Here is a 20,570-nt window from a genome sequence, read left to right on the forward strand (position 1 = left end):
TAAAATTGAAGAACACATGGTTGAGCATACGTCATCTCGATTAATTAGAATTTGATAATTTTCAGGTTGTTAGTAATTCCTAACTGAGCTTTAAATTGTAGTGAGAATAAAGTCACTAGAACTATAATAACTAATTTTTTTTTCTCACACAATCATGAACTCCTTCTGGAGCACTACTTTTTCTAACCACAACAAAGTTAACCTGTAGTCAATAAAAGGTGGAATACTGAAACGTGGAACCAACAAATACCTTTATGGAATAAAATATATCACTCTGGAAATGATTAAATTTGAAATATTATGCAATGCCAGATTTAATAAGAACTATAAATCATGATATAAATCAAATAACTGCATCCTTTTAAACAGTTACGAGATATTATAGAATCCACATAACATGAGACATAAACCAAACTACTGTTAATGGGATATGAAACATTGCACGATCTACATGACACAAGGTATCAGCCAAGTTACTGCAATATGTAATTCAAGGTATTAAAGGATCCACATAATATGAGCAATACACCAAGCTTTCATAATTATGTAATATCAGATGTGTTAGGAACCACATAACATGAGATGTAGACTATGCTATCGTTAGTATGTAATACTAAATATGATTAGTGTCACATAAATGTTGATATAAACTGTTTCCGAGATCTGAAACATACAACATTTAGAAGCTGTCGAATAATTAACGTTAAGAGGTTTTGTTGTTATTTTTTTTAACAAACTTGTTTCAATTTTTAAATTTAAGTTTATGTTTTGATGACAGTAAAAACAAACGTTAATCCAACTGCAGTAACGGAAAGAGTTGAAACTCTAGGTTATTACTATCAAGTTTGTGAAGCCAGTTAGTTGTAAGCACGTGAGAATCCTTGTCTGTTAACCTTGAAAACCCAAGGCAGCGACCGGTCATCGACTTCACATTCCAGTTTCTACGCAGGTCAACTTTCTCATCACTTTAGCTGACGTTGTGGGAAGGTCACTGTGAACCTTTGTAGAACCAACCACTCCACACGATATATGCGTAGTAATACAACACTTTCAAAAAATTACTTTCTTACGAATATACACTGCAGAGGTTTGAGCTGCTATGTATATATGTGCGAGGACTTTTGGAAAAATCAAAACATACATATATATATAAAATCTGTTCGAGAAAGGAATCAGGAGGCTGAAATTATGGTGGCACAAACATACATTTTCCATATATCAAGTTCCAAACTTCAAGAAAAAACAATATTTGAAACAAGTACTTCTTAACTGAAAAATAACAATAAAAATCAAAAACTTTCGTTTGTAACATTTAAAATACTTATGTGTAAAGGCCTAACTAAAGCCGGAAGTTTTATAGTGATGCTTTGATATCTTATATCCTATAAACAAGTGTTTAGAGGAAATAGATTAAACTCAAATGAATGCACTCCCCTACATGGTATGAATTGTAATATTAAAAAAAAAGACAGTTCACTACCAATGCACCACTAAATCATAAAACATAAAAGTTGTATATGTATAAATTAAATATTTTTGTTTGTATCCTGATCGTTTTCTTTATGTTTTAGATGAAAAACATCAACTCATAAAGGAAATCTATAATAAACAGATATAGCAAAATATATCTATTAAACATATTAACGTTTAAAATGAGTTGGAAATGTTTTTAAAAAACTACAGACATTCTGATTGTTATTTTCCTTTAACTCCAAAACCCCTTAAAGATAAGTTTCTCTTGTTTTGTTTTTTTTCACCAGAAGGTGGTTTAATGCAAGTTAATAGGACCATAAAGGTGAATGAGTTACAAAATAGGTGGCATATATGAAAGTTTTGTTGTACATTCTCACAATCAAATACCAGAAGCTTCATTAATTATATAAAAGCTAAGAAACTATGGTTAGAAAACACGAAAGGAAGACGTAGGTCCAAACTTGACTGTTAAAAACAGCGCACACGCTAGCTCCTGTAATGGAAAAAGTAAGGTAGATAAATGTGCAGTTCCTTTAATATAACATGGTGGATGTTATTTTTGCTTGTTTGGTGTATTCGCGAGAAGGTATACAATGTTATTTGCGCTAGTCGTCTCTAATTTTGAACTGACATATTAGAAGAAAGACAGCTTGTTGACAGCATCCACCTCCGACGTTAGAGTAATTTTAATCTAATAGTGGAATTTCATCATCCGTCTTATATAGTACTTGCAAACTCAAATTGCAGAGCGCGATTTTACAGTAAAGATTTCACAGATCGGTAAGCTGATCACTGGGCTGAGTCGGGGAACATTTCATGGTCAGTAAAAAATATACAGTATGCACTTTTGTACTATGAATTTATTTTGGTGCGCTACTTATGTAAAATATTGTGTGAATAAAGGCGACTTTGTTCTCATAAATAGGGGTATGTTTTTAAGAACTTTCCATTTTAAATATTACAAACAAGATGGTTGTAATGGAGGTTTTGTAAAAAAATCGAGTGTTTGACATGACTAGTTTTACCTTACAGCACTGTTAATCATTTCTTTGTTCAGCAGTATTCTGTACAACTTAGTATATGATTTGGAATTGTATTAACAATTAGTAATAAGCAATATGGCGATGTCTGTTTTTGTTTAAGAGCAAACCTGACAATTGGTTGTCAGGATTATCCATCCTCATCGAAGGAACCCAGAATATTTCGTTATAAGTCTTCGAGTCTACTGTATAATACAACTGATTGGTAAATGTTTCCATATAACTTCACACTTACATTCATTACAAGTTAATTATAAATATCCAGCACTTCAAAGATGCTACTGGATATTCACACGTTTCTAGTGATACTATGAGAAAGTACTGTTTATTCAAAACGGTTCGCTGATTCCCATGCGTATTACTAAACTAATCACATCTAGTTACATATTTATAATTTTTGTTTGAAAAAAAAATGAATTGTTTTACAAAATATCATCTTTTTTAACTGCATGAAATGGGCAATGTTAGTGTTATCGTGATCAAACAATAGTGCATTATATTATAAAATTATTTTATAGTGATCATATATTCAGCAGTTAATGTATATAAATTACTGTTACAGCGATAAAAAATTCACTAGTGATATCCCACAGACGTAACAAGTTATATTTCTCGTTCTAACTTTAGAAATAAACTCGAAAATTCTCTAACCCTATTGTTTATAATTGTTTGTGCAAACTTTGAGGTTAAGGTAAACAAGTAATCGCATGAAGTCGAAGTAGCTACAAAGAAACAAGTCTATGAGTCTCCCTACGTTATCATTCATCATTAGTCAACATAAAACTTACCTGGACCGCTTCAGGTAAGGCATCGTATAATTCAGGAATTCAGTAAGTTTTAATTAAGAGAGATATTACTACTATTACTGCAGGATATTAATTTTAATAACATTAATTAAAACATTCTAACGAATGTTTGATCTCAGACTATATTATTGCAGTAAGTTTATTGTATTCTTACGATTTTTCTTTCTATCAGGTATTGTAATTAATTATCTTATTTTGTATCAAATCGATAAGGAAGAATGTTACACTTACCGTTTCGAGTGTTGGAAAGAACTCGTAAATATTTTTATATAAAACATGGGAGCTACGAAACGAACAGAAGTTTCAAGTGAGTTGCTTGACGTCTTTATGAGTCTACGTCGAACTTGAAGAAACGCTAACTTGGTTCTCTAGGAGATCCAATACAAACACAACCGACAAGGTACGGCCAGTCAACTCTTTCGAAAAACACGTCACAAGTACGTATGATCCTTGGCACCAACACCACTAAGAATGGTTGATTGGGTTGATGGCATGCCAGGTATTTATTAATATCTATCACGACTGTGACGTGACAAGATCTAAGATGATAATGCACTTTCGTGCCTGAGGTTTTGACTACTATTGAAATAACATTACATATCGTCACAGCATAACCCAAACACATAATAATAGAAATATAATGTAATGGTAGTCATTAGTTGTCTGAACTATCATTCATGAGACATGCCAAACTTAAAAACAATAATCTTTCACATTAATTCAGAAATTATTCTATGGCATATGTATATTTTAAATTTCGATCTTATGGATATTTTAGTTATCTTATTAATCTTACGTTTATAATGCCTTCCCATATTATAGATACCTTAGTTTAGACTATCCGTTTGTGATACCTTTTTATTTAGGTCTTATTTCTATTTTGTAGATACTCTATTTCAGATTTTCTAATTTATGGTTATTTAAAACATTCAGGTTATGATATCCAAATATTTTCATTTTCCATCCTATAGATATTTCAGATGTTCAGTTTAGGACATCTGTGTCTTCTCATATTTCAGATTGTAAGACAATATCTCAAGTTTCCTTCGACCAATAATTTTAGTACTCATGGTCATCATCTTCGTCTCGGTTCTTTCAGTATGGAATTTTATGAGGTGAAGGTTCGATAGAATACCGGGAACGTTCAGAGAATTTTAAACTCCTCTTAGCCCTACAGTTGGTGTAGATGAAGGGCTGAACTTGGTGTTTGTAATATTGTCATACACGAAGCTTTGAAATTCTTCTCGAAACACGGAATTTTTAGGACTTTTGATCCTTCAGAACGGCGTGAGATATAAAAAAAATCAAATACGTGGAATTAGGTGTGAGGGGAAACGGGAGTGCCTCGAGAAAAACTACTTTCACTTATCAGGCACCACAGTTTACGTGACCAGTGCCCGAGTCATGAAAGAACTGTAGTGTCAGAAATTTAAGTAACTTGAGTAGTCACCGTCGTAACGGATAGACATCGTTTATATAAATTAATTGTATTTCAAATTTATAAACAGATTAGTTTTATTAGGAGATATTACCTTAATATAATTTGACCCACGAATTTACCTCTGTCTCCTCCAAACACACATACATACACAGGTTTCCTGTTTTTTCTCAACCAACCAGAAAGTTTCTTTAATCTCTTCTGTCAACTGTGTTTCAGTATATGTTTACTATTTACCTCTTATTGGTTCCCACCCAACAGGAAGTTGCCTGTGCACCTCAATACCAACCCACCCTTTTTCCCTTTAATTAGCGCCGAAAAAAGATGATTCGATTGAAATTTTAATCTCATTCTAACTTTCATATATCTATATTAACCATTTTCAAGATATTGCTATATAATAGCTGTATTTGTTCAGTTCTTTACGTTATTAATATTACATTTTTCTTAACACCTGGTCATATGATAATAAAATATATATACAACTTTTTATTAGAAACTACACCACATTTATAAATTTCAAAACCATTTAATTTCGTGAGAAACACTCGTGTCTAAACATGATGAATCACATTTATCTAAGGTCAAAATTAAAACTTTAACTATCAGGTAATTTTGACGTTACAAGAAGTACATTAACCTCCAAAAATAACAGGATGTTCAATTCTTTATAATCGCAGAAATTTGCATTTTGAATAAACTGTTAACAAAATTTAGAAAATCAATACCTTATGTGTTGAGCTTCAAGTTGACGCTTCCCTTGATTTGGGTCGGAATATTATTTCATTCTGTTATGATGTTAATTCATTCAAACAGTTTTCATGAAATAACATTTTGCTACATTGCTACAAGTAGGAAAAACTTAAAGAAACTTCTCACAGTCTTTCAGTTTCGAAATTTACCCAGATTGTTAATTTTCACTATTCATAATTTTATACCAATTATTTAACTGACCTGAAATATTGTTGTTGTTTCAGTGTAAAGTTACACAATGAACTGAGGCCCAGATTTTGCCGTTGTGAGACCGTTAACTTACCACCCTCCTCTCTCCCCAAGGACTCCTTGTGAGCGAGCTGGAAAAATCACACAGCAACTCTTCTGAATAAAAATGACTATACACTAAAAAAATAACAAAAAAACTGTTATAATAGTTTTCAGTTGAACATATGTTCCTTTATTTTCACGTAATTTGTTTTTAGTAAAATACTGAGAAAATGTGTTTAACATTTATTTAAAAACTGTTTAATTTGTACTTGTTCAATCTGACATCTATTTATATATGATTGAAAACTTAAATGGTTAAAATTATATTTGCAAATCACAGCCTAGATCACTCTGTGTTGAGTTGAAATTTCAAACCTTCTTACTTTAGCAATCTTATCTGTCCGTTTTGCGTTGACTAAACGGAAGGCTATATATATAGCCTTCCTCGCTTTAAAGCTGCTGATCATAGTTAGGGAAATCAGTCAATAGTTCTTGCCGATTATAAGGCTGGTATTAATCGAGTAAAAAAAATTGAGCACTCGTTTTATAATGCACTCTTAGCCAAAATGAGGACCTTTTTCAGCTGTCTATCGCAAGCTCGAGCCTTGGACACTACAATACACAGTTCAGTACCTTAACTACTGAGCCACGCCCAGTCTATATAATATAATTAGAAGTATAACTTATTTTCAAAAGTTGTTTACACTGTCTTTGCGTAAATCAACATATTATTAATCTAGTTTTGAAAATCTGTTATATAAATATTTGATTGAAAAATTTATAAAATTCAGTATTGTTTTTACTCGGTTCAGCATTTTATGAATTCTTTTTCCTTTTGGAATGAAAGAAATAAACGAGAGAATTTAATAAATATAGCTTCAAAAACAAAATATATTTGTCAAACAAATAAAACAGATTTCGCAGTGCTTATTCATTATCTTGAATTAGCTGAGTTATCTTGCGTGACGTGGATAATGAACGTAACACAGAGATTATGGAGCAAACAACATTTTTAAATGCATGAGACGATAGTAAAATATGTGGTAACAAGAATAAACAACGAATGGTTTCCATAAGGGCTGTTTTAGGCACTGTTATAAATTCCAGTCACAGGACACACGATAGGTTGATACATGCTGACTACAAGAATACCTTTGTTTACTTTATCAGGATGCTATAAATGAAAAACTACAGGAAGAAACACATACACGAAATCATAACATATTTGTAATCCATAAAAAACATAACTATATTAAGGATCAAGCTCAGGTGCGATATGAAAGAATACATGGAGATGTGAAATGCTCAAAACCACAATGTCCGTGTTATGTTGTCACTGGAATCTTAATCATCGGCACCATAAGGACTACTATTCCACATTGCAGAGTCAGCGATGCAATCTTGAAAGTGTCAAGAAACACTGCAAGTATCGATGAATCGAAAGCGTATTTTGCATAAAAACATGTCTGCTAGTCAGTGTTGAAAAACAAAGTATGAATATTAGATGTCACAATTCAATAATTGTTAGTATATATAATGCCATATATGTCGCACTCTACATGAATTTTAGATGTAATAGTCGCCGAGTTTTCATCATTCACGAAGATACATATTTATTGTTTCTATGAGGACATATAACGCTCATTCTCGTATATGTTCCATTACACATACTGCGTAAATATTATGATGGTGAGTGCGCGTGATCGATGTTGTCTGGTCCGTTTGTGTGTAAATGAGTGAAATTTTGGCGGAAATCGTTATAATACTTATAATATACACACTGCATGGATAGACACGTTGTACAAATCATTATATTGACTTGCTGAGAGGTAAGGCTGTACCGGGACAACCAGAAGTACCACTTGATGTTTCATTTTCTCGCTATTTTATTGTTCACTATATTTTAAGGCTAAAAACAGATGTTGTAGGAACCTATCTTTTGATCAGTACCCTCACATAGTCGCGTTCTTCTGGGCTAGTGTGTGTAAAACTCAAGTAACTCACGGGTGAAAATAATGAAGAGTGTACAAACATATCTGAACCACATTATATCCGCTATGTTCATTGTCAACGAGACTCTTCGCCCAAAAGCGGGTATCGTTAAACCACTGGGGATATGAAAGACTTATTATTGGTTAAAACAATATTTATATTATCAAACTACACGAGCGACAACTAGTATGGCGTGAGTAAGATTAAGTTGGCAAGGAGTATTTTTCATCAATTTTATATGAACTATTTACAAATAAGAACTGGGATTAAAATTACCGACATATTTATTTTCAACACAAATTACTTGTTACTATTTATTTTTATTTGAACTGGCGAACCAGTAAGTTGGTCTTATCGTTCTCGAAGCGGGTCAAGCAAGAAAAAGACTACATAAGTAATTTTAACGGCCTACGAGCAAAAGTAGTAGTCACGTGACCTGATATTAAATGAATTGTTTATTTGTTTGTTAGATTTCGTGCAAAGCTACACGAAAGCTATCTTTGCTAGACTAAATAATTCTGAAGTTATAGACTATTGAGGGGCAGCTAGTGAACAACACCTACCACCAATCCAGTTTCTCTCAGACCATACAGATGTATTTGACAGTTACTCTTGTAACGCATCCACAGCCACAAAGGGGAGAATGAGGTATTTTTTAAAGGTGGTAACAGGACGTAAACCACGGATCCTCAGTTTTACTGACTGACACATATGATACATCATATGACATTACTAAGTAGATAAGATGGTGTCCTGCCAAGTATCATCAAACACCCTGCCAACTTGAGTGTAAAGTTTTGAGAATAGGAACATCGGAAGCAAATTTACATCGGTTGGGCAAGGAACTATAACGGAATGTCACGAAAGTAAAAATGAGACTGCGTAAATTACTAGTGAATAATTTCCTACGCATGCGCATTAGAGAAATTACATTTACTTGAATGGTTGCTGTCCCACGGGGAAACGAACCTCGGATTTGGGTAAAAAGTTCTCAATCAAAGTTACCGTTGACCCGCCAAAGAACAAACATTACTAAAAGTATTTCGAAATGAGGTAATGCTAATTGTATAACACAAAGTAATAAGTGTAAATTTTATGTTGAAAAGCTTCACTGGTTAATATCTATGGAAATTAAAACGAACTTATACAAGTATTATATTTCTAAAACAAATATTTCATCGTACATACTTGTTTTCTACTATCACTTGCAATTTGTCGCACAATAACTAAGTGCCTAAAACCTAAAGTACAATACAATATGTCAAGCGGTAGATTGCTGCACATAAATGAAAATACATTAATGTGAGGAAACAATAATATACATATATATACGTGCTGTACGTGTTTTAGTTAATGCATTTTGTTATTATTGAGTTCATCATCATGAATCCACACAGTACACAGATTTGCAAAAAAAAAAAAAAAAAAAACCGCAGCGCCATCGCTTGGGCTACAGTAAATATAACTCTGATCTTACTTGACTGCCAGATAATACTGGTTGTGCTTAACACCGTTCAGTAACAAAAATATACAAAAGTTTCAAAAGTTTACTAGGTAGATTACTTATTAGGTTTAATTTTACATTTGTTCTACGAATTCCAATGTCTTTGAGGAAAAAATATACATTACACTATGTAACAAAATTTTTACTTTTTCTTGTTTCTGGGCAGAAAGTGTTATTTCCAAATTGCTTGCAACTAAAGTAAATGAAAAGACCTATATTTCTCTTCAAACTTTGCTTTTGTGACCTGGATAATGAAATCTACAAATTTACCCATTTTCCAGAACATTCCAGGTAGTTTCAGTGCTGAGTAGCTGATAGAGAATTTTCTAAAATGTTGTAGAACTTACGAGAATTTTCAAGAATCTTTCAGAATTTTCTAAAACTTTCCACAGTAACACACACACATATATATATAGGAGCTCACAATTCATCACTTCAGTTTAGTTCTAGCTGCTTAAGTGAACACAATGTTTATTGGCACAAAGCTACAAGGCTATTTGTGCCAGACAAGATGTGGTACAGTATAGGTATAGGGCAATTAAGGTAAAAAGTAAAATATGTAAAATTAGGAACTGCTAAAAGTCAAGAGAAAATCTCCTCTAAATATATCTTTAAAATGGTGTCGTTGTTCTAGGTTGTAACGACGGCATGATAATAAAATGTGGATGATTGTGATCTGAGTGCCACATAGATCACACACACTGGTGCAGCAGTACCAGATAAAAGGAAGTGGTGGGTTAAAAAACTGTGACCAATGCGTAGCCTTGCCAAAACAACCTCCTCTCTTCAATCCTTACAGAAGCAATAGGGCCAAAGACCTAGAAAAGGTTTGATTTGAAAAAGCTTGTTATTGTGTTGCTCATTCCTGGTTGTCTGCCATCTGGTGTACAGTCTGGATTTGATAACTAGACCATAGTCCATGTATGGAATGGGTACTGGAATGATAGATCCAGAACAGACAGACTTCGCTGCTCTGTCGACCAGCTCATTCCCACAAATACCAACATGACCTGGTATCCAAAAGAACTCGACAGAGACAGATGAGAGAGAAAGATGGGCCAGTTTGTTTTCGATATTGATGAGAAGAGGGTGGTGATTATCATGGAATGATTCCAGGGTCAATAGACAGCTGAGTGAGACCGTACATACTATACAATTTGTATATTACATTAGTTCAATATGATTTAGGGCAAGACAATTCAGCAGTGAAAACAGAAACATTACGGGGGAGTCTGTGTGCCACAATCGAACTGTCACACACCATGGCAGAGCCCACTGAGTCACCCGATTTGGAACTATCTGTATATATAGGAATGGATGGATCATATAAAATATGTTCAGCAAAGAAAGAGCGATATTTCCAATCGGGTGTATCTGCTTTCCTCAGATGACTCAAGGATAGGTTACAATTGGGGACAGTAATTTGTCATGGTGGAATAGGCTGATTTGAAGAAACTGCAATGTTATTCAAGGAGAAATCCAGTTCTAATTTTGCCTGGATACGGTGACTAAAAAGAAAATGCAGATTTTCTGTTATGAAAAAGTGTGGTCCATTGTAGTTGGAAAACACAGTTCCAGGTAGGATGCTGTGATAAGGATCGAAGTTTGGAAGCATACATTAGAAACAGTTGCAAACGGCGAATATATAGAGGGAGTTCATGAGATTCCACATACAGACTTTGCAACAGACATGCCTGTAGGGGGTTCAAGACAAACCCTGGGCGCCTCATTTTACCTGTGAGCACTGCAAAAAAAAATCTATAGAAGGTAAGACAGACAATCTTTGCTTGGTTGAATGGTAAGATTTTATATTATACAAATTTTAGAAATTTTAAAATTCGGTGCACCTCAAAGAGGAATACAACAGCGTAAAGACCTTGCTAAAAGCCTTGAAGTTTGATGAGTGTGGCTAGAAGGTTATCGGAGACATCAAAATGGTGGCATTCCTGATGGGTCTCCAAGGATACTTTACCATGTTTCCCTAATATATTTGCCTTTGGGACAGCAGGGACACCGCAGTGCACTTGTTGCAGTGGTTCGGGGCTTCTTGGACAATCACAAGGCCGAAAATTATGTGGAACTGGTTGAGGGTCTGGTGAAGAACTAAGGCAAAATCTTTATTTCACATTTAATTTCTACGACAAGACCTTCGTACAAGACTGTATACACTGTAGGTATCTACACACAAACGAATCTGGGTGACTGTAAAAAGGAACCGTAAAATAACTTTAGAAAATAATATATATGGATCACAAAGCCAGAACATGCCAGTAATATCTCTCTGTGTTAACCAAAACTGTCATATATTAGTGATTTAGAGATAGTAATCGGAACACAACTAAAGGTAGAAATTGATTAATAAGTTTAAGTTGCTGGTGAGTCAAGGCATCTGCTTTCATTCACGTGATCTTCCTGCAGTAGTTAAAAAGAAGTGAAGTGTTATCTTTAACAAATTTATCCTAAATAAATTGATAATTTTGCTTAAATGCTAGAAACCAAGAGCCAAAGTGTACGAAGTTGAAGTGGAATCTTCGTTATTTCAAATCTCATGCGTATGAAAACTTAACTTCAGACAAGTTATTGAGATCCATATGTCTAAGTAAGAAAATGTTTAATATTCATATTAAGATTAATTTCCCTAACACAAGTCTTTTTATTTCCATTTAAAAATAACATTTTCTTTGCCTAAGTCTGTAACATTGTACGTTATGGAGTTACAGGAAAGTAAGTTAATGTACAGTTTAAACAAAAGATAGTAAACGGATATACCCAGTAGGTTTACAATCCCCACAGTTTAATATATTATCATAAAGTAAGTAAACATAAGTCATTTCATCACAATAAGACAGAATACGATAAATATTTAAGAATAGGTACAGCAATGTGCTAACACAAATGAAGAACTGTGGAAAGATGTAATGATAGAAACGAGCTACAACTGAATACCATACTCTAACCAAACCTACATATTTTTTTTACAGAACATACGTTTGATGGTAAATTTGATATTAATAGAAGAAAAATGTAATACAACGTGAAATCTCTACTTGGTGTCTGAAAACTGAAAAAAAAAAAAACCATAACAAAAAGAGTTATTATTTATGACATCCCTTTATAGACTGTTAAACATTTGGTTTTCTTTAACACTCCTACGAAAAGTGGGGCCTAATAGGCCCCAGAGCAACTTGAAAGGTTATTAATATTAGGCTAATAATTTTGTATTTAAATGAAATTGCCATTTAAATCCATTAATGAATGGATTAACGAGATTCCCACTGTCCCTATCTACTATCTAGCGAAACCACAGCCAGGGGAACGGGCTTGGAGAAATCAGGACTAGAAAAGTCTTTTCGTAGGAGTGTTAAAACACAAATAAATATATATGTATGTATGGCATTTACGCATGTACATAGAGTTACATGTAGTTACCTTACATGGGAAGGTTACCTCTCATATTTCAACAATACTGAGTCACAGTCTCAGTCAGCATATGTAACCATCCTTCTTCCACCAACTTTTGAAAGTAACATTTCCTACCTGTGTGCATCTCTGTACGTGTATATTAACTGGTTTACTTAGATTTTCGTCTTTAAAGCAAAACCACATTGGAGTATCTGCTATGTCTATTACGGTGAATCAAATTTTAGAATTTAGCGTTGCAAGTCCATAAACTCACAGGGTAACTTTTCTGAAACTTAAGTGTAGTGGTTTGATGTTAATATTTCTTGTTTTGTTTTTGTTTACGCAGGAAAGGATGATAATGTGCATGACACAAAGTTATATATATATATATATATTTAACTTTATAATATATATAATAAATATTACCAGTATAGCTACATAATTTTTAGTTCAGATTTTATAAACAATTAACTTCTAAAATGGTTGATAACTTAAAAACGTGTAACAAATATATATTTAAAGAAAAAATGAGACATAACTTACGACACTTGAATAAAACAAAATATTACACATCATTGCATGCATGCATTTTTTAAATCGTTACCCAACGAATAAATACTTTGTACCACTTTTGATCTAGAGACAAATGAGGTCTATCACAAAAACTACTTTATCAAAAGTATTTGCCGAGAAAAACACGTAATTCACTCATTATTAGAAGTCTGAGGACGAATACAGAAAAGTGAAAATTGCTCTTTGGCGTGTAAATACCAATATTTGTGTGTGTGTATAATTCTTCATGACAGCACATCGGAAACCCAATTTTCTGCTTTTCACAAAGAGGCTAGTTTTGTTTATTTTTTTGGCATGTAAATAAACAGACTTACAAACTGATACACTATTCTACAGACTGTTCTTACACAGATACAGACAAACACAACCACCCGCTCACAAACTAGCTTTCAGATTAGTACCGACTGACAAATAAATCTATCACACAGACTAACCTGTCCATCTATAGACTAGCTTTCTAGTAGACAGACAAACAGATAGATGTATTCGTACAGTTAACAGGAGTGAACAGCTTTTGAATATTCAATCTATTAAAGAAAAAACTAGTTTCATTCCGAGGCTTGTGTATGGTAACTCCTACTATATTTAGGTATTTGTATTTAGAATTCCCACTTTATCCCCCCATGGGAAAAAAATCTTTAAAAATCTCTTGCATTATATTTTTTATACTTAGAATACTTTATAAATTTGATTAAATACATCTATCTATCTTGGACCAATGGATACTCTGAGGCTTAACGTTTAAAGTCGATAAAATCAATTGTGTTAGCATTCACAAAATGGTCCGGGCATGGACAAGTTATTAGCATAGCCAGACTAAGAATCTGTTTTTTGGGCCGTTGTTACGTTGCTGCACTGTAAGAGTGAAAGTTGAATCCCATTATGTCACACAAGAGCAGTCAAGAGCTGGCGATAAGTGCTTTGCCTAGATGCTTTCCCTTTAGTCTGTAATCCCAAAATTAGAGATGGCACTTTGCATAGAAACAAACGTAGTAAAATTGTTGTGTTTAAATTTAAATATATAATAATACACAATTGATTTACTGGTTATTCTACAATATAATCAAAGGAACGAATTCATAGCCCAAGAGTCCCCTCTAGGTTAGAAGTAAGTCCAATGATTTACAACCCTAAAATCCAGGGCTCGATTATTCCTGGTGGATAAAGAACAGATAGCTTATAATGTAGCTCTACATAAAAACCAACAAGAAACAATAATTCTCAACAAAAACAAAAAGTTGAAATCACGAAAAATAGCTTTAAAAGATTAATTTTTCAGAAAATGTAAAAAAAAATCGATTTCATGAATTTAATAATAACATTGCGAAACTGTCACGAAACTGTAAAATTTCAAAAAAAATATTCATTTATTGGAAAATGTTATAAAAATATTTACATGCTTAAACATATAAATAACACTTTAATTCTGAGAATACAGATTTATTTTAAATAAAAAAATCATTCTTTCAGAAGAATTATATTTCTATTTAAATACGTGTGTGTCTGTTTTTCTTATAGCAAAGCCACATCAGACCATATGCTGAACCCACCGAGGGGAATCGAGCTCCCTGATATGAGCGTTGTAAATTCGTAGACTTCCCGCTGTACTGAAGTGGGGGGAAATAAAAATATGTAATGAAGTCTATACAACGTTATTGCTTTCTTACATTTGATTAATGTTAACATGACTGTACTCAGAGAGTATTTATAATAAAGCTCCCTTTAGTTTCTTAATATCCAAATACTCTCATTATTTCGATTTTTTTATGTTCTAACATTTTCATTCGCTAGGAAAAGATTGAATATCAATTGATTATAAAATATAGTTAGATATTAATACATCGTTACTTCGAGTTTATACCGTACTGTCTACAACAAGATTACGTGATCTCGCATATTTCTTTCCATACAACGTCAAACTACTTTCTCTAAAGATATAGTTCAAACTACAGAAAGTTAGATTATATCTTAAGTACTTATGATTGTGAACTAAAGTTTTAATAGCATGAACCACGCAATTTTTCTCAGACAAGACAATGTTTCACAGACGAAGAAATTTTTTTAAAGTCACAGAGAAAATAAAACTAAGTTTTAATTTTAGAAACTGTGTATTCAAACCCATCAGGATATTTAAATGTTGCATGAACTAGAATTCATAAACAAAGAAACGTCCATCGGAGCATTTCGCAATACACGACAATGTCTATTACTAGATAGACAATTTTTTTCTACTGCAGAATGAATAGGACCAAATACGCACACCAATATGTAGCGAGATTCAACATTTATGATTATTAATTTTTTTATTGCGGAATGATTAGGATTACACATACACACTAATATACACCATTGTTCAAAAATAGTGATTTTTCATTTTCTATAAACGAAAGTAAAAACAAACACGTCAATATGATCTATTGCTTCAAAACGCATGATTAAACATCTGTTAGAACGAAACACACACCAACATGATCCACTGTGTAAAACTTATAAATGTTCAGTTTTTGTTATGGAATGAGTACAGCCAAATCACATAGCAATATAATAATGCTTATTATTAGTCCCTTCCTGTTATGGGATGAGTAGAACCAAACACATGTCATCATGATCCACTGTGTAAAACTTATAAATGTTCAGTTTTTGTTATGGAATGAGTACAGCCAAATCACATAACAATATAATAATGCTTATTATTAGTCCCTTCCTGTTATGGGATGAGTAGAACCAAACACATGTCATCATGATCCACTGTGTAAAACTTATAAATGTTCAGTTTTTGTTATGGAATGAGTACAGCCAAATCACATAACAATATAATAATGCTTATTATTAGTCCCTTCCTGTTATGGGATGAGTAGAACCAAACACATGTCATCATGATCTACTGTTTAAAACTTATGACTAGTCATTTAATCTTGCAGAATAGCAAGGTTACACACAAACACAAATCAGTGTTTCAAACTTGTGTTAGTATCGATAACTTTCTCATAATAAACACAACAAATCTAGTTTGGTGTGTAATATACATGATATTAGTACAAATAATTACACGAAAAATTAAGAAAACAAACCAATTTTATTTAAATGTTATTTCATGAGATTAACAAAATATCTACTTCAATGTAGCCAACCTCGTAAATTTTCAAACCGAATAAATTAGACACCATAATGTGTTATCATGAAATACCACATGCATGTTAACCATCCATCTATAATACGAAGAACTACAAACAGTAACCGTCCAACTGCACTACCATGAAGCAACACACATAATAAATATAATCATCCAACTATATTTCCATGAAGCACCACACATAATAAATATAATCATCCAACTATATTACCATGAAGCACCACACATAATAAATATAATCATCCAACTACACTTCCATGAAGCACCACACATAATAAATATAATCATACAACTACATTTCCATGAAGCACCACACATAATAAATATAATCATACAATTACATTTCCATGAAGCACCACACATAATAAATATAATTATCCAACTATATTACTACAAAAGCACACGTGTTTTAAAGAAACACAAATATACAATATATATAAACATCCAACTATAGTAGCGTGGAGCATCACACACTATATATATCAACAACACTCACATATGATAAATATATAAATACCACAAAAAAAAAACACACATGCACACAAAACAGCCCAGTTAGCTTCAATTTATAATACACAATAAAAGTACCATAAAATGCACAACCAAACACAAACTAAAGTACCCTGAAGGATCACACAAGGTACAAACCCAGCTAAGTAATATGAAAGACCAATAATCATCCAACTTAATACTATGAAAGACCACTCAAACACTATACTGTAGTCTCATGAAGTGTCATACACAATAAATATATACAACCAACTGTAGAACCATAAAGTACCAAACATCCTACTTGTAACCATCCAAGTGGACACGAATAATAAGAACATAAAATCACTGTCCTGTGGCCTAGCTACTAGGCTTCGCCCAGTCCTGGTGATAACTGGAATAAAACTGATTACCTCTTCTCTACCTAATGTGGTAAAAATGTTTTCTATATTTTTTAACATATACAAAAAACAAGTGAAATCATCCAAAACTACGTTAAGTATCCACTCTAACTCTGACAATAATATCTCATTAGAAATTACCCATTACTCTGTATGGACTTTAGTAACATTTATAATTATAGTACAATAAGAGAAAAAAGCAGAAAACTGATCTTAATTCACCCCTTAGCAATACCTGGAAAATTTGTATCAAAACGTCTAACCAGCTAACTGAGAGATCAAAAGGTTTGTTTGTTTAGTTTTTAGATAAAAAGCTTTAATGCAAAGAATCATTTTCCTTTTAAATTGCATTTACACTAATGATTAAATAAAAACTTTGAAGGGTTTTCTAAGTATTGATGTTTCACAGTTTAACTTCACCATAAATACAGTACCATGTTTATTTCGGAGTTGTAGCGATGTAGATGGAACAACGTGTGAGCAGTTATAAATGATACACTAATTCCACATAGATTCGCATATTTCTTTAAAAACTGCGCCGAAATTTTTTCATGTAAAAGTGTTATTATCTTCAGATTCATCTGCAGCTTTTTCACAGTTAAGATTGTCTCGTGTTTTCTCTAGCTACTCAAGAAAACGTCTACATTGACCATATCCTATTTTGTAACAGTCAAGAACACTGTACACTTGTGCAAGTAATTTCCTTGGAAAGTCTCTTGATGAGGCAAAACTAACAGTAGTTGGAAGAAGTTTCTGATGATTAAAAAAACACTGGTTTCATTCTAATTTCTAAAGATTGCTATGTTTTGTGTACTCTATGCTTAGTCAGCTGAAAATCCATTACATAGACGACAACTAAAATAATGAAACTCATAAATGTCAATTTTATTGGCCTGCAATTGTAATTACTTTGCTTTATTGTTTTTAATTACTTCCAAGCATTAAAAAAATCTTTAATTTTACGTAATACCGGACAGTCAGAACTATTAACTTTCAACAAAGAACACTGGTTCATAGTCTTCGTTTAGCATAAAAGGTAATTTGTTGTCTACATGCAACAAAAAGCACTGGAATGTCTTAACTTTTAATAAAAATAAAATAGTGTGTCTTAACTTTGAACAGAATCTACTGGTACGTCTTAACTTTGAACAGAATCTACTGGTACGTCTTAACTTTCAACAAAAAGCACTGCCATAATGTCTACTTTTAACAACAAATATTAATTTGTCGTCTATATTTATAATAATCGTTAGATTTTCCTCTACTTTTAACGAGCACACATTTGCCTTCTATATTTATTTATTTAATAAGAAGCTCTTATCTGCCGCCTACTTTTAAACAAGCACTGATTTTCAATCCACAATCCAGTGTGATTAGTGTTGTCACATCAAAAGCGTTTCAATGAAGTACCGCTCAATCGTAAGTTGTGAATTTCCTTCCAAACTCACGGCGTAAAATCTGGCTATTTACACTACTGCTTCAAGCATGCGTTCTATTATATTTGAAGGCTTGCAGTGCACTAACACCAACTAGCAAGCTCGTGTGATGAATGATCAATGGAACACTGGATATAACGTCGTGACAGTAATTATAAATAACTTCTAATCAAACAAGCAACAAAGATCAGAGCCAAAACTTAACTCGATAAATAACACAGTTGAGATGTTGCAGGCCAAAATGAATTGCTCGGACAATGAGCTGTTGAATCTTTACAGTTTAAAAGTGTTTGTCTCGGATATTAGTAAAAAGCTACAAAAAGGTTATTTATTTTCGATTAGTCATCCTTAATTTTGAAATGATTAACTCGGAGGAGGGAAATAAGTCAAAAGTACCCGCCACTAAACCTTAAGCTACTAATAGAATATTGGGATTCGGTCATAATTCTTATACCTGTTCTATAGATTCATAGTTGAACATACTGCTAGTAAGCCACACCCACCCCGCTTAATTATCACTTTAAGACGAAGCTAAATATGGCCTTCCTACACAAACCAATAGTCTCCACTGAATTAATATAAACCTTAGAAAAGAATAATTCGATTGGACTGTTTGAGCACCTGCGTTTTCAAACGTATCCTTTGTTTTACCTTCACTTAAGCACAATAAAAATTATGTTTAAAGAATAATGAGAACTGTATTTGCATGCAAGCATTTCCATGTATATTGTTTGTTTTTTCAACACTTGCTATTTTGTTTGTTTACCCATCTTTCCTCGAATCTCTCTTCATGAAGGTCATGTTAAAAGGTGGCGCTCATTATTTGATATTCATGTTGCTGTCAAAATATTTGAATAAAAAGTAAATAAATAAATTCTGTTGAGCAGCATAAGTCATTTGCGTGCGCGCGCCTCAGCTGATCGTCGAGATAGACTTCACTAGGCCGATATTGACTTTATACAGTTATATATATGTATATTCACTGAGAAAAATAAGTATTTTCTATCTGCTTGGAAGATACAATTAGTTAATGGTTGATAACTTGTCATTGACGATTTGCTTGGATAGTTTTTAACTGGTGACGAAATTTTTATGTAACACACGCGTGAACCTTTTTCACACCCTATTACAATGTGCAATGTCCTTCACCTAGGCAGAACCCAGAATCATTCAACACTCTTGTTTAATCAAATATTTAAAAAAAATTATACATTTTACTTTTATTGATTAAAACTGGGCATTTATTTGTGCTTAGTAGAATATAATTCCACTCTCTTCCTGATGATGTCTGTCGTTCTTGTGTTTACGTACGTATAAAAATGTGCTAATACTTATACAAGCATTAATGAAGTATGAGTTATGTCAGGATATATCACAATCGAGACAAAAAAAAAAGTTAACATAAGACATCATTAATTAAGCTTTATATATCTTACTATTTTGCCAATTACCGAAGAGAGTGCACAAACTACCAGTCAAATTTCTTTTCAATGCATCTACTCAAACCATACAATATGGTAATGACAAATTACTGTTTTGTTTTCCGGACACGTTTTCTATTATTTATCACTGTTTTATTTCAAGCTAAAGATTATAGAAATTTTGATCAATTAAACTACTAGTATATGAAAAATGTTAAAAGATGTACCGATTGAGATCAAGTATTAACCCACCCAGACTTTACATCCAAAGGTTAATGGTTTGCGTCCTGTTGCTGCCAAAATATGCTCCGTACTTTGGGATTGTGAGTGCTCCATAAGAAACGTTATTACATAGAATAAAATCATATAATCAGTGTCGTCATTTACACTGATGAATGCACTTCATATAGTCATCCAAAAGTCAATAAGTAAACAGTAATTAACACATGCACGGTTCATGCCAATCTGATTAATTATG

The 20,570-nt window shown here is 32.7% G+C and overlaps 1 long non-coding RNA gene across 13 annotated transcripts in view; it reads right to left on the reverse strand.

The window, feature by feature from the left end:
* LOC143225788 (uncharacterized) overlaps positions 1-20,570 on the reverse strand; it is a 95,430-nt gene that overhangs the window by 46,912 nt on the left and 27,948 nt on the right. For 4 of the 13 annotated variants that reach the window (XR_013014073.1, XR_013014085.1, XR_013014079.1 and 1 more), the window contains exons 2-3: positions 5,712-5,830; positions 3,551-3,784 (exon numbers count right to left, since the gene is read on the reverse strand). This is a non-coding gene — a long non-coding RNA (uncharacterized LOC143225788). Of the gene's footprint in view, positions 1-3,550; positions 3,785-5,485; positions 5,877-20,570 lie in introns of all 13 variants that reach the window. The other 9 variants (XR_013014083.1, XR_013014074.1, XR_013014080.1 and 6 more) reach the window with 5 other exon arrangements.

The sequence above is a fragment of the Tachypleus tridentatus genome, chromosome 9 (assembly GCF_004210375.1).
Source record: "Tachypleus tridentatus isolate NWPU-2018 chromosome 9, ASM421037v1, whole genome shotgun sequence".
In the NCBI taxonomy this organism is placed as follows: domain Eukaryota; kingdom Metazoa; phylum Arthropoda; class Merostomata; order Xiphosura; family Limulidae; genus Tachypleus; species Tachypleus tridentatus.